Raw genomic sequence first — 20,785 nt, 5'->3', positions numbered from 1 at the left:
GGCTTTCCAACAGGACACAGGCCACTGGACCATTTCCCTGTGACCTGTGAGAAACAGAACATTTGTGCTTTGAGTGAGACTCAAATGACACTGAAGTGCTCTTATTCAAACATTAACATCAAATATGTGTTCTGGTATCTACAGAGCAGAGAAATGAAATAGAACTGACCTGTGATACTTCCTGCAATATGCCATTCTCACTACTACTGGAAGCACAATAGGCAATATTTAGGTGTTAGTTACAAAAGCATTGTTTTTCCATACAATAAAGATGCTGGCAGCTACATCAGCTCCCTTACTGAAGACTATAAATATCCATCCTCTCCTGTATGTGATTGGTTCAAATACTCACTGTGGAGCTCTGTGGATGTGGTAAGTAAAAACATCTTGCTCTAATAGAAACTGCATCACAGTGGGGAAACTTAATTAAAATTGACAAATCTGAAATACATGGTCCCACAGGTTTTTTTCTCAGCATAAGAAAAAAACAGATCTCATCTAAAAAAGTGAATTTAGATGGAAATTAAGAGGTGAGAAGTTCCGACTATGGGGATTCACTATAATATGATAAATGCGGATAGCTAAAATGGTATTAAGTCAGTATTTGGAAGTCAGTACTGATACTTAATCCTCATTCTGGCTGGGGTTTGTCCTAAACGCCTAACCGCAAGTATTAAACTGTACAGTCATGTACAGACTCCATTCGACATATTTTTTGAAATTTACTTTAAAATGTAATCGACATTGATGACATTATCATAATCTTGCATAGTGAACTGTGATTGGTCTTTTATTTTTTCATATATTTAACCATCGATATCTGGCTTGACACAGCAAAGAGTGCCATGACAACAACAAAGCGGCTCTGATGCAACATTTCATAAACAATGAACCAAAGCCTAAAACGTAACTTATTTTGCTGCCTTACAAACACTAGTATTTCTTTCATGAAAAGCAGTCTATAGAAGTTATCCGTTTCTCCTTGATCTTACAATCTAGTGTCCAAAATCTGTCATTTAAAAGCCAAAACATGGACAAAGATGAAAATGAGTAATTCTAAATGTAAAGAATCCACTATAATACAATCAATGCATGACAATTTTTTTTTTTTTTAATTTTTTTTTTTTTATATTAAATGTTCTCTATCTATTTGTCTGTATCTTCTAGAGTGAGCTGTTCCCTATTTTCTTCTAGGAATGCCATCTCTGGTGGAGTGATGTCTTAATGTGAGAGGTCTAAAGTCTCCTATCACAGTCACAACTCTAATTTTAAAGGGATGGTTCACCCAAAAATGAAAGTTCTCTCATTATTTACTCACCCTCATGCCATCCTAGATATGTATGACTTTCTTTTGCTGAACACATATGAAGATTTTTAGAAGAACAACTCTTTTAAGTCCACACAATGCAAGTGAATGGTGGACAGAACTTTGAAGGTTCAAAAAGCACATAAATGAAGCCTAAAAGTAACATATACGACTCCAGTTGTTTAACCTATTGTCTTCAGAAGCGATATGATGGGTGTGGGTGAGCAACAGATGAATATTTCGTTATTTGTTTCATGTAAATATACTTTCACCAGCCCTCCTACTGTACGCACATTCACGAGAATTCTTCTTCTGTTTTTTTGCCAATTCGCATTCTTCGTGCATATTGTCATCTACTGGGCTGTTGAACAAATAATTTAGTTATTCTTTTCCTTTGCTTTATCCCTCCCTTTTATTCTTTCTCCTCCCTGCCAGTAGGTGGCATTATGCACGAAGAATGTGAATCGGCAAAAAATAGAAAGACAAAAACTCGTGAACATGCATAGAAGGCCGGTGAAAGTACATTTATAGTAAAAAAAAAAAAAAAAAAAGACTTAAATATTGATCCGTTTCTCACCCACACCTATCATATCACTTCTGAAGGCATGGATTTAACCACTGGGGCCATATGGATTATTTTTATGCTACTGTCAATGATATTGACCTTCAAAGTGTTGGCCACAATTCACTTGCATTGTATGAACCAACAGAGCTGAGATATTCTTCTAAACATTTGTTTGTGTTCCGAAGAAAAAAAAGTCATTCACATCTGGGATTACAAATTATGTTGCTGCATCAGTATATAATGGAAAGAAATTCATTTCTCCAATCTTGATACACTTTGTGTCCAGAAAAAAAAGAATTTTCTTTAAAGTGTGCGTTTAGCCTCGTTGTACATTTCTCTCAGAGAACTCAATAGTATCTAATAACAAGGGTTAGTTATAGATAAGTTTCCCATGGTGTAAGCCCCATCCGACAGTTCAGCATTAGGATTCTCACTCGAACCATCAGATCCTGCCGGAAGGTGATGAAGGCAGGGAAGAGGAACTTGCCCCAAAAAGGAAATTAGACCTAATTTAGACTTATAACCACCAAAAGGAATTAGAACCCAATTAAAAAATCCCCCAAAGGAGACCTACTAATAGTTCAACTTAGAACGACCAGGTCTCAATGTGAAGGAACCTGAAAGAAGCAGAATATTTGTAAATTACATTAATATAACTGTATATGACGCAAACATGAAAACCTTACAAACTGCAGAATAATGCCATTCCTGCTAAAAGATGACTAGCATTGTGAAATGGCATAGCTTGTGATGTGTATGTGCAAATGGACTGCCCATGGAATGGGTGGCATTGCTTTGTGACATGTCTGAAACAAACTGGCTATGAATTGGCTGTGATATGTCTGTGCAAACAGACTGGCCGTGAATTGGTTGCGATGTGCCTGTGTTGCAGACTGGCCGTGAATTGGTTGCAATGTGTCTGTGTGAACAGACTAGCCTTGAAACTGTTGTGATGCGTATGTGAAACACAATATGTCTGTGAAACAGACTGCCCATGAAATGGGAAGCAATGCTTGCAATGTGCCTCAGCAAACAGTGTACCCACGCAAAGTTGTGGCAAGCTGTAATATGCTGAATACATAAATGTTGACTGATAAAGACGATTATGTAATTAGACATTATTGGGGCAATTTAACCACCAATGCAAATACCTACACTGGTACATTGAAATGACCCTTTATTAAAAGGAAACATTGCATAATTGCAATACATGGTTGGTACATCCCATTTGATTTGATACTACAAACTGATACATATACAAGCTTTGAATTACAGTTGATCTCAATGGACCAGACAAACTCATTGGTGGTGGCGGTTGTGTATCTTCCACCGAAATTTATCAAAGACTTTATTACTGAGTTCTCAGATTTTTTAGGGGTTACCACTCCTAAATATGACAGACCTTTAAATGTTGGTGACTTTAATATTCATGTCTGTTGTGCCTCTAATGCATTAGCCAAAGACTTTGTCAGTCTTATTGATGTCTTTGATTGTGAACAATTGGTGAAAGAACCAACGCACTCACATGGCCATATTTTTGATCTGGTTCTGTCCCATGGCCTGTCTATTTCTGACATTCAAATAGGGTATTTAATTTTTCAGACCACAAGCCGGTAACTTTCACTGTTCCTCTTGTTCATCATGATACTAAAATCATTAGACCTACACGATGGACATGAAGAATTGGTCCAACATCTGGGGAGGAATTTGATGTAGCATTTAGTGAAATATCATAAAAATAAATTTGAACCATGGTTAAATAGCAGTACTTGGTTATTAAGACAAGCTTGCAGGAGGGCAGAACATAGATGGAAAAGGGAAAAGTTACAAGTGTCTTTTGAAATCTTACGGGAATCTCTAATTAAATATCAAAAAGCAGTGAAAGCTGCGAAGTCAAATTACTTTTCTGACATAATATCTAATAACTCAAATAGACCCAGGACACTGTTTAATAACTTAAATTCTATCATAAATCCTATAGGTAATACATATCCTGCTGAGTCTTCCACACTATGTGAACATTTTCTGAATTCTTTGTGGATAAAATAGCAGTGATTAGACAGTCGTTTGTGCCTTCAACAGATGATCCTTTGGATCCTCCCAGCTGCACCATGCTCTTAAATACATTGGAGCCGATCTCTATGTCCTTCTTAATGAACATAGTTGCTCAGTTGAAGCCCACCACCTCTTCCCTTGATATTGTTCCTACGTACTTTTTTAAACAGATATTTGATAGTGTTCGGATGTGGATCTTATCAGTAGTAAATAACAGTCTTTTATCTGGGTCTGTTCCAGTGTATTTTAAACATGCCTTGGTGAAACCATTACTGAAAAAGCCAAATTTGGACCCAACAGATTGGTCTAAAATGAGATAAATCTCAAATCTACCTTTTTCTGCAAAACTTTTGGAGAAAGTTGTGTTGGATCAATTACAGAGTTTCTTGGAAAGAAACAGCATTTTTGAAAAATTTCAGTCTGGTTTTCGGAAAAAACAGTTCTGAATCGACTCTCCTAAGGGTTTTAAATTACATCTTGCTATCCATTGATACTGGGGATTCTGCAATTTTATTGTTATTAGATTTGAGTGCAGCGTTTGACACTGTTGACCATGGCATTCTTATGTCACACTTGGAACACTGTGTGGGTATCCGAGGAAGTGCCCTTTGTTGGTTCAATTCTTATCTTAGCGATAGAACTTTTTCCGTAGGTATTGGATGTTCTGTTTCTTCTGTAGCTCCCATTACTTGTGGTGTCCCTCAAGACTCTATTCTTGCTCCCACTCTTTTCTCCCTTTATATGATCCCTCGAGTCAATTTTAAGGAAGCATGGAGTGGCTTTACATTTTTATGCAGATGACACCCAAATTTATCTGCTGATGAAACAAAATGACAAGAAAGGTCTGGAAACCCTGCTTGCAAGTCTGGCCGATATTAGATCTTGGATGTCATCGAACTTCTTAAACTTAAATGAGAGCAAAACGAAAGTTGTTGTGTTTGGGCCCACTGTGGTTAAAGGTAATACAAACCTTAATCTTGGCAATCTGACATCTTACATCAAACCAGCTTTCAAAAACTTGGGAGTGATTTTTGATTCTTCCCTCAAGTTTGATCAACATATTAGTTCAGTGGTTAAGTCAAGTTTTCATCTGAAACTTCTGGCCAAAGTTAGGTCTTTTATCTTTTAAAGACCTTGAGAGAGTTATCCATGTTTTCATTTTGTCCCGCTTGGATTATTGTAATTCTTTATATACCAGAATATCAAAGTCCTCTATTTTACGGCTTCAAATGGTCCAAAACACTGCTGCCAGACTTTTAACTGGGGTGCGTAAATGTTGAGTACATCACTCTGATTTTAAGGTCTTTTAAATTGGTTGCCAGTGTGTTATAGAATTTATATTAAGGTATTATTGTTTGTTTTTAAGTCACTAAATGGCTTGGCGCCTGTCTATCTGTCGGACCTGCTAAGCGAAATAAAGCCTATCAGATGTGTACGATCCGCCGATCAGAACATTCTGTCCTTTTCCAGATCAAGATTATATCTGAGAGGTGACCGTGCATTTGCGATTGCTGGCCCTAAGTTATAGAACAGCCTACCTCTGTCTGTCAGATCTGCCACCTCCCTACAAGATTTTAAATATAAGTTAAAGTCTTAACTTTTTACTTTGGCTTTTAATTTATCATAATTTGATGTTATTATTGATTTTTTTTATTCTACTTGTTTTATTTTAAAACCTGGTTCTGTACAGCAAAGTGGTCAAATTTGTTGTGTTTATTTGTGCTTTATAAATAAATAAATGAAATGAAATGATTTAAAATATTCTGACTGGCATCAGTTATACACTGATGTGCAGTTGCCTACCGCTGATGTCAGTATGCAAGCAGCAACGATTGATCCTTCTGTTACAGAGAACGTCTCGGGTTACTTGACTGTAACCCTTGTTCCCTGAAAAAGTGGAACGAGATACTGCGCTTGATTCAGCGCTTATGGGAATGTCTTTAGGAGTGACCAGCTGTGAATATGTGTGCAACACGTCAATGAAATTGACTAGAACCTTTATAGCCCCTGTTGGTGACATTATAATGCGCCAGTACCAGGGGCTATAAATAGATGTGCCACAGGTGCATCGTCAGGTGTATTTGTCTGAAGAGCAGTCCTGGGACATCCTCAGTGAGGCAATGAAGTGCAGCATCTCGTTCCGCTTTTTCAGGGAACAAGGGTTACAGTCAAGTAAACCGAGACGTTCCCTGTCAAAAGCTACACTTAATGCTGTGCTTGATTCAGCAATTATGGGAATGAGAATACCCACGCCGCCGCACTGTGGGTGTCTGGACCCCTTACGGTTGTGTAGTGTGTGCTCACAAGAACGCGAAAGATCTCAGACATGAGCTTGTGATGTTGACTCAAGGACGTGAGAGCCCGGAGTGGCATGAACATCCAAACTATTAAATCTTATGAATGTGCGCGGAGAGGACAAGCCTGCCGCATTACAAACATGCTGCAGAGGGGCACCCCCCCCCCGGTAGAATGAGCCCTGATGCCTACTGGCGAAGCTTGACCGTGCGCCTCATAGGCAAGGGCAATACCATCCCTCATCCAATGTGACATTGTCTGTTTTGTGGCGGCCGCCCCCCTGTTACAGCCCCCATGACAAACGAATAGTTGCTCTGACTTACGCCACCGGCTAGTACAGTGGACGTAGGCCTGAAGAGCATGGACTGGACACAGTCTGTGATGTTTCTCCTGATCCGGCATTGTGAACAGCAGAGGACAGAAGGCCTCAAGAGTGACAGGATATACGGTCGAGATAGGAACCTTAGACAGGTAGTCAGGATGAGGATGCAATATTGCTTTCGCCATTCCTGGGGCAAAGTCTAAGCAGGATGGCAAGACAGACAGAGCCTACAAATCCCCAGTTCTTTTTAAAGAAGTGATAGCCATAAGAAAAACCATCTTTAGAGTCAGGAGCTTGTCAGACACCGATTCTAGAGGTTCAGAGGGGGTCTCAACCAGACCCTCAAGGACTATAGCTAAGTCCCATGAAGGGATCCCGGTTCTAATGGGAGGCCTCAGTCGCATGGCCCCACGAACAAAGCGAGTGAGCAAAGGATGTTTCCCCAGTGGCACCCCGTCAATCAAGGCGTGACGAGCCGACAGAGCGGCCACATAAACCCTGAGAGTGGCAGGGCATGTGCCTACTGATAATTTCTCCTGCAGGGAGTCCAGAACTGAAGCAATCTGGCAGCTAACTGGATCTGCATTATGTGCAGTGCACCACCTTTCAAAGACACCCCATTTATTGGCATAACTTTTTCTAGTGGAAAGAGCCCTAGCACTCAAAATGGTCACAATAACTTCAGGTGAAAACCCAGTGTCCCTCAGTTGGTACCCTTCAGGAGCCAAACATAAAGGTTCCACAGCTCGGGCCGGGGATTAAATATTGTCCCCTGCGCTTGAGACAGAAGTTCCCCCCTCTCCGGTACCGCCCAAGGTGAGCCGTCGAGGAGAGATATTATCTCCGAGAACCATACTCTGTTCAGCCAACGCGGCGCTATCAGTAAGAGGCAAGATCCTTGTTAACGAACTCTGGCTAGAACTCCAGGGAGCAGAGAAACCGGAGGAAACGCATACAGGCGCATTTTGGGCCACGTATGCGCCATCGCGTCTAGACCCAGGGGGGCTGGGTGACTCAGAGAGAAGTAGAGGGGACATTGTGCTGTCTGTTGGGAGGCGACGAGGTCCACCTCTGCTTCGTAAAATCTTAACCAGATTTGTTTCACTACCTTGGTGTGGAGTTTCCATTCTCCCGTCAGTATTTTCTGTCTAGACAGTAAATCCGCTCCCACATTCAGGCATCCAGGGATGTATACTGCTTTGAGTGACAGGAGCTTGCCCTGGGCCCAAAGAAAAATCTGCCGCACTAGTCTGTTTAGCTTGCGCGACCGCAGACCTCCTTAGTGATTTATGTAAGAGACTGCTGCTGTGTTGTCCACCCGCACCAGGACATAGCAGCCTCTCAGATGCTGGAGGAAGTACTTCAGGGCCAGAAATACAGCCATCAATTCGAGACGGTTGATGTGCCAATCGAGCTGATGACCCTCCCATTCCCCTTGAGCTGGACAACCACTTAAGACCGCTCCCCAGCCCGACAGGGAGGCGTCTGTCGTTAGCAATCTGCAACGGCAAGATGCACCTAGAGTGGGACCCAAGGCGAGGAACCGGGGTCTGAGTCACATAGAGAGGGTACGTAGCCCGCGGCGCGTAACCCTTATCTGCCTTCGGGGATTGGCTCTTGGATGAAATCCCCTGGCTTTGAGCCACAACTGAAACGGTCTCATATGCAAAAGGTCCATATGGATCACAGAGGATGCAGATGCCATGAGACCTAACATTCGTTAATACTGAAGAACAGTATGATCTTGGCCTAGACTGACTTTGCTCAGGGTGTTCTGAATGGTCTCGATTCGAGCGGGAGACAGCTGTGCCCACATTGTGATCGAATTCCATACAATCCCTAAATATGTCGTTCTCTGGGCAGGAGAAAGAATGCTTTTCTCGTCATTGAGTCTCTACCCCAGAGAAACTAGATGAGCTAAGATGACATTTCTGTGCTGTAATGCCAGTTCTTGCGATTGTGCTAGTATCAGCCAGTCGTCTAAGTAATTCAAAATGCGGATGCCCTGGAGTCGCAATGGAGCCAGTGCTGCATCCATGCACTTTGTGTATGTGCGAGGTGATAAGGCTAAACCAAATGGAGGAACCCGATATTGGTAAGCTTCGCCCCCGAAAGCAAACCTCAGGAACTCCGTGTTGTGGTAGTATTTCTATATGAAAGTATGCGTCCATGAGATCGATCGTGACTAACCAATCACAATGTTGAATTTGTGACATGATCGTCTTGACAGTTAGCATCTTGAACTTGAGCGCCTTGACTGAGCGGTTCAAGCCTCGAAGATCTAAAATCAGACGCAATCCCCCATCCTTCTTGGGAACCAGGAAGTATCTGCTTTAGTAACCTGAATCTCTCTCTGGAAGGGGAACATGTTCTATGGCCCCTTTGACTAGAAGAGATTGCAGCTCTTGTGACAGTAAATGTGCTTGTTCCAGTTTCACGGTAGTGGGGACCATGCCGTTGAAACGTGGAGGACGGCAAACAAATTGAATTCTGTAGCCCTTTTCTACTGTCTTTAGGACCCACATAGAAATACCTGGCAGTAGCTTCCACGCTGCCAGGTTCTCTGAAATGGATACCAATTTTGATACTTCCCATTTAGAGGATGTTGGATGTTCCGTGTCCTGGGCGACAGCTGGAAGCATCGGAACACTCAACATTTCGCTGGAAACCGCTGCCCCCCGAAACACCAGAGGCGGTGGGGATGGAGGGATTTCGTGGGGGTGTTGGGAAGAAGCGGGTAGATGTTTTGCACGCCCCGTCCCAAGGGGGGCTACCCCCACAATGCTGGGCGCAAGACCGTCGTTTTTGGAAATAATGGTCCTGAGGTCTTGCTTTGGAGGCTGCTGAGGGTGACGAGCCGGTCCCCAATCTTTACAAGGGGGAGTGCGATTCGCCACACTTTGTTTTTGAGCCTCCCTTCTAGAAGGACCGGGGCGAGGCTGGGTGGCCAGCAGCCCCTCCCCCTGAGTGTGGCAAGGAAGGAATTGCACAAAGGCTTCCTTGTGTTTTTTCACCTCCCAAAACCTGGTGACGACTGTATTCACCGAATCGCCAAACAGGCCAGAAGGTGAGAACAGGGCATCAAGTAGGAATACTCCGTCCTTATCCTTGATGCCCGTGAGGTTTAGCCACAGATGCCTCTCCATGCTGACCAAAGCAGCCATTGAACGGCTGATAGCGCTAGCCGTCTGCTTGGTTGCACGGAGAGATAAATCTGTGGCTCGACGAAGCTCTGAGAATGCTTCCTTGTTGATTGTACTACCCGCACTCAGGTCCTTCAACAGATCGGCCTGGTATGCCTGTAACACTGCCATGGTGTGTAGCGCAGCATCGGCCTGACCTGCTGCTTGATAAGCTTTCCCCACAAGCTTTAAGGTTGTTTTACACGGCTTTGTGGGGAGAGTTGGTCTTTTTAATGATGATGTCGAACCAGGCGAGAGAGAGCTCGCGAGCGTCTCTTCTACCTGTGGCATCATCGTATACCCCCGTGCCTTAGCACCCACGATAGTCGAATATGTTGACGTCGAAGGCACAAAGATACGGGAAGTATAAGGTTTCCACTCATCATGGAGGTCTTCAAAGAAGGGGAGAGACTGATTTTGTGTTCCCTCCCCCGGCCACCAGACAGAAATCTGTCTTCTTGTTTCGATCGTTTGGGGGTCTCTTGTTCGCGTGGCCAGTCTAGCTGTAATCTGGCCACCGCACAAGTCACCACCTCGAGTAATTCCTCAACCACTTTGTCATCACGTGAGGAAAGTTCAGAGGTAGGCAACTCAAAGTCTGCAGACCCAAGAGATTCATCGTCCCCCTCATGAACCGAAGAGGCACCGGGGCGCACTTCGACAAACGATCTGGAGAGTGAGCTAGCGACAGGGACGGACCCGTCTCTCGCTCCTCAGCCAGATCCATATGCGAGCCCCATGATGGAATGGTGGGTGCTGGCTCTTGGAAGTAAGCGAGACGAGCGCACAGCGTCTTCACTGTGAACAGCTCACAATGCTCATACTCACCTCGCTCCAACTCACCTTGTTCCCCCAAACAAACAAAACAAAACTGGTGTGTGTCTGATACAGCCATAGGACTTAAGCATGGAAACACACACCATTTGCTTTGTTGATCGTTCATTTTTTCTTTCGTCTTTTCCACACTTGAATGACAGAGAAAGAGAAAGTTTTCTGCACACTGCCTGACAAATCTAACTCCTATCAGAAGAAAAATAGTGAGCTGAGAAGCGCAAACACATCACATAGTGGTCTGATGACAAAAGACTTGAAGATGCACCTGTGGCACATCTATTTATAGCCCCTGGTACTGGCGCATTCTGATGATATCACCAACAGAGGCTATAAAGGTTCTAGTCAGTTTAATTGACGTGTTGCACGCATATTCACAGCTGGTCACTCCTAAAGACGTTCCCATAAGCGCTGAATCAAGCGCAGCTTTAAGTGTAGCTTTTGACAGGGAACGCGATGGTAAACATTCTTCCAATCATGATATATAATCAAGATATAGTGTTGATGTGAGAAGGGTGACTACAATGAAAAACATCAACAGGAAATATTGTAAATCGGAGAAACACCAGAGAAAATCCTGCAATAGGAAAAAGCAATTGGACTATAATACTAATGAAATATGAGACAATCATATATATACCCATACCTGAACTGAAGAAAGATTATAATCAGACCACAGGCTTCACTTGAGTACTATTTCATATTTTGAAGTGTATGAATACTCGATCCTGATTGTCCAGTGCAGGAATATAGTAGGGAATGCAAAAACCATCGATAACGTATATGACATGAAGTTGACTTATTGGTAAGCACCGACTATTCTTGTAAAAGTTAATTGCTGTTTGAAAAGCAATTACTGGATGCAGTATGAATAATCTTATAGACTGTGAATAGTAAACATTAATAACAGAAAAGCCTGAAACCCTAACGCCAACTATGGGTAAGAATATTATTCCCCCAAAAGAAAATTAATAAAAACTTGTATATGTTGCTGAAGGAGACCAGTTGCATGAACATCAAGGTGAGTACCAAATGGAGGACAACAAAGAGTTGTTGCTTGGAAAGCAAAGGAATAGCATTTGAGATGATTGCGTCTCTCTTTCATGTGCGATTGAGTGATAACGGAATACGATCTGACCCAAGAAAGCAAAAGAATAAGAAAACACGAATCACTGCAACAACATAAAATTATACAGCATGACAATGCCCAAGCATACTGTGCTACTAATTAAATTTCAGTAATGTTTTAGCACCATAGCCTACCACTAGGTGTTAGAAGTCACAGAGCAACAATGGTACTGCCCCTTTAAGGGAAACTAGGCATCTGAAGAAAATCAAAGCAAGAGTTTGTGATTTAACATGCAATAGGAGTGACTAGCAGAAAACAAGAAGCTCAGCTGAACTTAATGGAGATAATCAACCATGTACAGTGAAAGTAGTTGTGCATAATCAACCTGCATGATTTGAGGATTTACCCTGATTCCCGGATATAGAGAATGTGAAGTTCATGTCACACCGTGTTGAATTTTGGGTTACTGACATCATTTTGTTTATGCGCCATGTTGTGAGGATCCTACTGCCTTTCTGCTAATGAGTTTGAAGCAAGTGTTTTGATTTTCTGTCGTGATTCTGAAAAACATCGCCATGGTAGGTCATTCCTGTTGCATCAAGATCTGCCATCGTTCAGGGAGAAAACTGGACAATGGAATGTTTTTTTGCCTTTACTACGTGTAAAAAAACACGAAGGGAACAAGAAGATGCCAAGATCATAGCAAATCTTTTTTATTAATAATGTGACTGATTAAATCTGCTGCCTATGGCTTAATAAAATAATCACATAGCTGAGTGTTTTTGAAAGTTTTGTATTTTGTTTGATTTAATAATTGGGCCAAAAAGAGGAGTGACTCCTTACCTTTGTGAGTATGACTGTGCTTTCACAATTTGCTGGCTTGTGACTTATCAGATCTTGCACCCAGCCATTGCAAAACTGTTCATGAGCTTCTAGGGATTTGTAACATTTAAACTCATGCAAAGTGTATGCACTCTGTCCAAAAACGAGATAGTTTACAATGTCCGTGTATGTGAGTGGAGGTAGTGCATTGGGGTCTGTAATCCAGTCTTGGGCTGCTAAGTCATATGGATCTATGTTGTTTATCGTCCTTAGTTTGTCCAAATACTATTGCTTGGCATTGAGATTCAATTTCTCCCGGTAGGGTCCCTTTTCTTTTTCTTTTCCCTTCTTCATCGCTTCGCTTCTCCAAGATATGAATGATTTAAGCAACTGTTTAGCCAAACAAAACAAAAGGTAAGCAGGTATCGGTCACAGAGTATGATCCTCACAATATGGCGCCCCCGTCCCAACATGCAACACGGCGTGAAGTATCTTCACATTCTCTATACTCAGGCATCCAGTACTGATGTAAAAGTTCTTTCTTACACCAAACATTAAGATCGGTGTGCAATGGGGGCCTGGGTAGCTCAGTGTTAAAAGACGCTGGCTACCACCCCTGGAGTTCGCTAGTTCAAATCCCAGGGCGTGCTGAGTGACACTAGCCAGGTCTCTTAAGCAACCAAATTGGCTCGGTTGCAAGGGAGGGTAGAGTCACATGGGGTAACCTCCTTGTGGTCGCTATAATGAGGTTCGTTCTCGGTGGGGCACGTGGCGAGTTGAGCGCGGATGCCGCTCTACGTCTCCGTGGCAACGCACTAAACAAGCCGCGTGATAAGATGCGCGGGTTGATGGTCTCAGACGCGGAGGCAACTGCATCGAATACTCTTGTAATGTGAACATTGCCACAAAAGGAACATTGCCGCTTGAAAAGCGATTGTTGATTCAGATAACGAATATAATGACAGTGAATAGGGAAACATTGACAGCAGAAACACCTACCATATAATCCAAATGTTGAGCAACCGTTGCTTGAGTGTTTTTCTCACATGCTAGTGAAAGCAACGGCATACAAGCAATGAGACACAGCTGTGGGACCTTATAAGGTATAGGCTAGATAATGATTGGATGAGATTCTGAAATGTAATTAATGACGTAATACTACTAGAATTTCTTCTGCACAAGACACTTGATGAAAAACTATTTCAAAAAGTGGTAGGGACATGTATGACCCATCCCAACCATAAATTGCATCTCTGCTGGAAACTGTGAAACACACAGAACCACATATATTAGGTAATTTCTGTTGTTGCCCAACAACAAGGGGGTAGGGGCATTTTTTTTCTCAGCATTCGCTCCAGACAGAAAAAACGGAAGGAAATATGATCATCAGATTGCCTGACAGAGCTTTAAAAAATTGAGAGCACTTTTAAAAACTGAATTCTACAACATGTTGGAGAACTCCTCAACATAATGGATGTATACATGATCTTTAAATTGAACATTCATTAACATTTAATTTTAATTTTTGAACATGTTATGCCTTTTAAGCGTGTCAAAGAAAATGTTTAATTAGTTGTGTCTATATTTTTCATTTTTTGGACAAGTAAATTATTATTGCATTATGTAATGTAATCTAAGTTAAAGCCAGTTGAAATAATCATTTTATTTCTATTGGTTTTATTTTCATGTATCTGGGGCAAAATAGTTTAATCTTACACAAATGTAAAAAAAAAAAAAAAAAAACATATATATTAACGTCTTTAGATTTACATTTGAGTGACGTCACTGCCTATTATTATTACGGCCTGAAAGACTTGAGATTACGAATGCAAGCCGCGACCACAACGTTGCCATGGTCATGTTCTCGCAATGAGGACAAGACCAATCCACGGACAATGTCTCCGCGTGGGCAGGGCCCAACACGTAAAACAGCAATCGTGGCCGTCAGAAGCGGAGAGATAGTGACCGCAACCAGGAATAACACACTAACGGAAAGGCATCTTTAAAAATACGTTCCGTGTGTGCTGCTCTTTTAGAAAGAAAATATACTCTTTTAAGAATATACTCTTAGTTATTCTGCCGAAGCACCCAGGGGCAGAGGGGGAGAAGCCGCTGAAATGCGCCGTAGAATCCAGCAGATGAGGTGAATGAACTTCGCGGATGAATTCAGCTTTGATGGATAGAACCGCTCGGCTCCGAAGAGAAAATCTGAATGAGTGGTTGCGTACCAGCTCCTTTTATACCCGTATGTCTGGGGGCGTGGCATGCAAATTCCACTCGCCAATTCTCATTGGCTTTTTTTCAAAAAAGCAGAGGTGTTTGGGGCTCCCAAGAGTGACCCCTAGTGTCACTACATCGACACAACGTCGAGTGAGTGACAGATAGGGAATGAACATTCTTTCAAGCACGTGATAGATTATTTCCATTGCTTATGTTTAAATACTATGTTTAAGTGTGTGTAAATATGCAGAATTTTCATCAAGATACAAACTTCACCCATCAATCTTACTCTGTAAGTCTAATTTACTGTCTTTTCTGATATCTGATATTTCTAACAATTTTTTTGTTCTTGATTAGTCTAAATAAAGTTGTTTTACTCAAAGTAACTTAGTTACTTAGAGATTTACTTACAGTAAACAGGCACTATTGAAGGCAGCACAAAAATGAACTAGCCAGGTATGGAGCGACTGTATGACATGGGGTGGAAAGACATCACTCAGCCCCCTCAATGATTCATATATTGAATGAAATACCAAACAAGTTTAAAACGTTTGTTTCTGCAGCACAAATCAGCACAAACTAATGGTTAATTATATGGGGTGCAAACTTCAAGAGGTCAGGTTTTGCTTAGCATATGTGGTTTTGTCTTTTTTTCTTTTTTTTCCTCTTCCATTTTCCTGTGCCCTCTTTTTGCCTCCTTAATTCAGCACTCATTACTTTCATTCAAGATACACATCTTATGATTCAAAAAATGAAACTTTTAAATAGGCATGAACATATATGAGTAGCCTAAGAAATATCAGTCAACTAGCTAGAACATTCAGAGATTAAATGTTTTGTGACTGAATGAGATATTGTTTCAGTAAGTCTAAGAAATGAATTATTATTTTAATTTATATACCACATACTATATGAATTATTTTAAATATTTGAGTATCTACTGCAATAACAAAACAACAAGGGAATGTGGTGGAATGCTTTTCTGTGAGTTTTATTTATTGGAAGCTGTAAAACATATGCATAAACATATACAGTATGTTATATATTGATGCAATTACTGTTGTTGCTCAACAACAAGAACGTGAGGACGATGCTGTCAGCTCCAGGCTTGAAAGGGAAGGAAATAATTTTATCAGATTGGTTAAGAAACAAGACCTGAAAGAACTTTTACAATCACTTCCATTAACTTCTAAAGCACAGACCTCTACATCAACATGCAGGTAAATGTGATCTTTCAGTTGTCGTTTATTTCATGAAATGTAAAAATGTAAATGTTATATTCCTGAAGACCACCTAGCGTGTTATTAAAGGATATAGAAAAATTATAAGTGTATGAAAGACATGGAATGTGTGAGTGTATCTGTTCTTTTCCAAAAAAAAAGAGAAAGTTTTTTTGTCTTGTATATGTCAGATTATATAAAGATGGTCCTTAATTCCAGACTTTTATAGCTGATTCTACTACTACATTCCAGGTGATTACTGTATATGAATGCATAATTTTTATTTTATTTTCCATTAAATGTTTGGAAAACTTTTCTCAGTTTGAGTATGTAAAGTTTGTGGGAAAACAAAATGGTAAGTGAGGTGAGAGTTGCCTCACTGCTTGCATAGATCATATTTGCATGCACTTTTACATTCCAATTAATTTCAATATCCTGGTTAAACCTTTATTCTGAAAAAGAGGTTCACAAGTTCCACAGCTATTTGAATAATCCTTAATGCATTGTAATCATTATATTCCAAATAAACTAAATGTTCTGTAGTTGCTGGTATTTCAGGAAAAACTGGAAAAGCTCTTTCTACCATTTATTAAACAACATTGAGTAATGTGGCATAGTAATCACAGCACTCTTTAATTCTCATTCATTTCCTTAACAATGACACACAAGAGTATGATAAAAAGCAACAGGTAGGCCTTCTTTGACTCTTTCATAAACCTGTATATGATTCATGTTGAAAAAATAATCACCATCTGAGCCTGAAAATGTGTTTCTTCGATTCCTTGACTTTGTCTGTAGCTTGTGGCTCCCAGGATGGCGTTTGTTTGGACATGTGCAGAAATACATTAATATTATGTTACAGTGGATATTTTGAATAATGTTTTCAAATGACCCAGAATTCTGATTAACAGGGGCATGTGCCCGCTGTCTACTGCAGACTACAGTACTACTAGTAATCAGAATATCAGCTTAATCATTATATAGCAATCAGGATAACACTAGCACACTTCAATGATACATGCATAGTTGGAATATGACCAAACTGTGTTTAGTATTGGAATATTCTTGTGCATGTAAACATGGTCATATTGAGTTAGAGTGTTTATTATATGACATCTGTTGTATGAACACTTATTGGATTGGTTGCAGCAGTGAATCTATTTTTTCAAAATTGTTAGACATCAACATCAAACCGTGTTCTGGTTTAGTCAGAAACAGAGTACAAACTGGAGAAACATGGATGAAACTGAAGATTTTAATGTAGACTCAGACTACTCAGGTTAAGTAAAATATCAGATAACATACACTCATTCAACACTCATAATTTCAGATTTACGAGAGAGAGAGAGAGACTCTGGAGAATTTCACCTCATGTTCATTATGAAGGATGGAGTTAAACATCTCAGCTCATCAGCAGTCAATCTGACAGTCACTGGTGAAATTGCTGCTAGATTCTTGTCAGTGGTTCAAGCTATTTTCATTTGTCATGTCATGGAGTATATTTAATGATTAATGAGATTGAATCCTGAATCTGCAGAACATCAGAAATCAGACAGTAGAGTTAGGACAGTGTCACACTTACTGCAATTTGACCTGCAGACATTATGGTACCTACTGGAAGAAGAATGGATGATATTTAACATACATTTTCTAGAAGCATGTTGGTGTCACCCAACAGAAATGCTGACAGCTTTTGTAACAAAATTCACAAACATGCTATCGAGTGATGAAACTTATTCAGCAAATGCTCAGTGAAGTTCTCTCTCTGCTTTAGAAAAGGAGTGTGATCATTTCACTTTAAACAAAAAATGTTTTTTGAAAGAAAAAAAAAGTAATTTTTTCTCTTCTGCTGTCTTAAGTTTTGATGCCTTTGAATTCAAACTAAGTTGTTGGTTAAACGTTAACATGAATGATAGATGTTAACTCTGTCGCTGATTGCTACCATACAAGATTGTAAAGTTAGCAGAGCCTCACTCTGGCACAAAACATTAATTTCATTGCATTTTATCACAATTTAATTGTATTTTTTAACAGAGTATGCTTTATAAGTAGGACTCAAGATGGCACCGAGTATGGCTGCTGCGTTGCGAGCTCTGACACAACATTGCAGTTTTTTGTTTGTTTTGTTTACAATTCTTATGTTTTTTGTCTTGGATATTGTCTGCCTTATTGTCTATGACAGTCAAACACTTTTGGACATTGGTTCTGCAATTGCACACCGTAAACCGGACTTCAAATTCCTCAATGCCGACCCGCTGTTTACAAACACGCCAGCGGAGCCCTTTGTCTGGGCAGCCCGGCCGTGGAAACACAGCAGGAAAAGGGGAAGGAGAGCCGGTGTTCTCATCAGAGTAAGACGTCACGCAAATCGACCCCCACTACCCAGTATTCTACTGGGAAATGTTCAGTCTCTGGACAACAAGCTCTGTGAGCTGCGAGTGCGGATCTCTTTCCAATGAGAGACGAGGGACTGCTGCATTATCTGCCTTACAGAAACTTGGATGTCTGCTGAGGTTCCAGATTCAGCCATCGAACCCATGGTGTTCTCCGTGCACCGAGCGGACAGAGCAAAAGACCTCTCAGGTAAAAGCAGAGGTGGTGGTGTATGTTTTATGATCAACACATCCTGGTGTGATCAGAGGAACATACATTCTATCAAGTCTTTCTGCTCTCCTGATCTGGAATTTCTCATGCTCCTGTGTCGACCATTCTGGCTACCGAGGGAATTCACAGCGGTCATTATCACTGCTGTATACATCCCCCTACAAGCCGACACAGAATGGGCACTCAAGGAACTGTATAAGTGAGCAGGAAACCGTGCAACCTGAGGCCGCGTTCATTGTGACCGGGGACTTTAACAAAGCCAATTTCAAATCAATCGCACCAAAATACCACCAACACATCAGTTTCAACACACAAGGGGACCAGGTTATGGACCATTGCTACTCTCCCTTCCAGGATGGCTACAAATCCCTCCCCCACCCACCATTTGGCAAATTGGACCACACTTCCATTCTGCTTCTGCCCGCTTACAGGCAGAAACTGAAACGTCCTGGTTACTTGCATAACCTCCGTTTCCTGATGGAGGGAACGAGATGTTGTGTCGATGTAGTGACACTAGGGGTCACTCTTGGGAGCCCGAGGCACCTCTGGCCTTTGATAAAAGGCCAATGAAAATTGGCGAGTGGTATTTGCATACCACTCCCCCGGACGTACGGGTATAAAAGGAGCTGGTATGCAACCACTCATTCAGGTTTTATGCTGAGGAGCCGAGACAAGGTCCTGGCCATTTCAGCGGGTAGTTCAGCATTGTGGCAGGAGGGACACAATGTCTCATTCCCTCCATCAGGGAATGGAGGTTACGCAAGTAACAAGGACATTCCCTATCTGTCACTCACTCGACGTTGTGTCGATGTAGTGACACTAGGTGTCCCTATACAAAATGCCACAACAGGCTGAACTGTGTTACGTGAACTGGCGGTGTGTGAGGGGCAGACCACTGTGTGCCTAATAGCCAGAGAACCAGGCCGACACATAACCTCCCCCAACACTATTATGAGTGTCAAACGGCCCTTTGAGGACAAGTCAACTACCCAAAAGATAGAGAAGGGCTAGCCCAGTCGTGGCCTCTTATTCCCCTTTTTTTCCGCTCCCCCCAAAAAAGGGAGATTAACTGACTGGGGCCACCAGGTTTAGTAGGGGGGGTGTCCCTCCCAAGGGGAAGACACCGCGGAGACCACACCCCGCCCAGAGAGAGGGGGGGTATTTAAGTGGAAATATGTCACATGGTCTTGCCGAGCTATGTCGGAAGTATGCCATTTGGGGAAGTCCCATGGTAGGTCCTACCCTACGGGAGAGGAGTTACTACAGCATGGTGAATGGGGCAGAGGGGCCTCTGCCCAAGGAAGACACAGTTTGCCAACAGGGAAATGAATTAGTGGAAGATATACATCACATGGGGTTACCTACGGGGAACCACCACATGCGGAGCACCTACCCCAGTACAGGGCTTAGCTAGCACGTGTACTGAGCCGGCAGCGAGTTTCTCCGCAAACTCATCTGCCACAGGGCTCGGAGAAAATCAACCAGGCAACACAGTTTGTGAACACTAACGGGAGTTAACGGTGCATGTCTTCAGCTCAGGGGAGGTGAAAGGCACTATGCGCAAGCGATACACCCGTCTGGCTGTCCCGGACTTACCTGCTTGTGTGTGCCACTACTCGGGACGAAACCAGTTCCACCCGGAGATTGTAGAACCTCGCAAAGGTGTTGGGTGTTGCCCAGCCCGCTGCTCTGCAAATGTCTGTTAGAGAGGCACCCCTGGTCAAGGCCCAGGAGGCCGCTACACCCCTGGTAGAATGGGCCCGTAGCCTTACCGGGGGCGGCACGTCCTGGACGTGATATGCCATGGTTATGGCGTCAATGAGCCAGTGGGCTTTCCGCTGTCCACCAAAGCAGACAAAGAGCTGCTCAGAGACTCTAAAGCACTGCGTGCGATCCAAATAGATGCGTAAAGCGCGCACCGGACACAGCAACGTCAGGGCTGGGTTTGCCTCCTCCTGGGGCAGCGCTTGCAGGTTCACCACCTGGTCCCTAAAAGGGGTCATGGGAACCTTGGGCACATAGCCTGGTCGGGGTCTCAGGATCACGTGAGATTAGCCCGGACCGAACTCCAGGCACGTTTCGCTGACAGAGAACGCTTGCAGGTCTCCTACCCTCTTGATGGAAATGAGCGCAGTCAGGAGGGCAGTCTTCAAAGAAAGTGCCTTAAGCTCAGCTGACTGCAAGGGCTCAAAGGGGGCTGTGGCAGCGGGGGCGTGGTCAAGCATCTCTCCGGAGAGAGAGAAAGCGGTAAGGGCGCTTACACCTGAGCGAAATTATGTCTAACACCTGTCTCT

At 42.3% G+C, this 20,785-nt stretch overlaps 2 protein-coding genes across 2 annotated transcripts in view; both read left to right on the top strand.

The window, feature by feature from the left end:
• Positions 1-5,732, top strand: part of LOC127438264 (uncharacterized) — a 67,306-nt gene extending 61,574 nt beyond the window's left edge. The window contains exon 15 of the transcript XR_007896701.1: positions 2-5,732. The gene's annotated coding sequence lies outside the window, so the exon portion shown is untranslated. The remainder of the gene's footprint in view (position 1) is intronic.
• The window catches only part of LOC127438086 (uncharacterized), a 54,227-nt gene that overhangs the window by 16,985 nt on the left and 16,457 nt on the right, over positions 1-20,785 (top strand). The gene's annotated exons all lie outside the window — the stretch shown is intronic.

Source organism: Myxocyprinus asiaticus, chromosome 49 (assembly GCF_019703515.2).
Source record: "Myxocyprinus asiaticus isolate MX2 ecotype Aquarium Trade chromosome 49, UBuf_Myxa_2, whole genome shotgun sequence".
Classification (NCBI taxonomy): Eukaryota; Metazoa; Chordata; class Actinopteri; order Cypriniformes; family Catostomidae; genus Myxocyprinus; species Myxocyprinus asiaticus.
The sequence above is the reverse complement of the archived record's forward strand: the minus strand, read 5'-3'. Positions and strand labels throughout refer to the sequence as shown.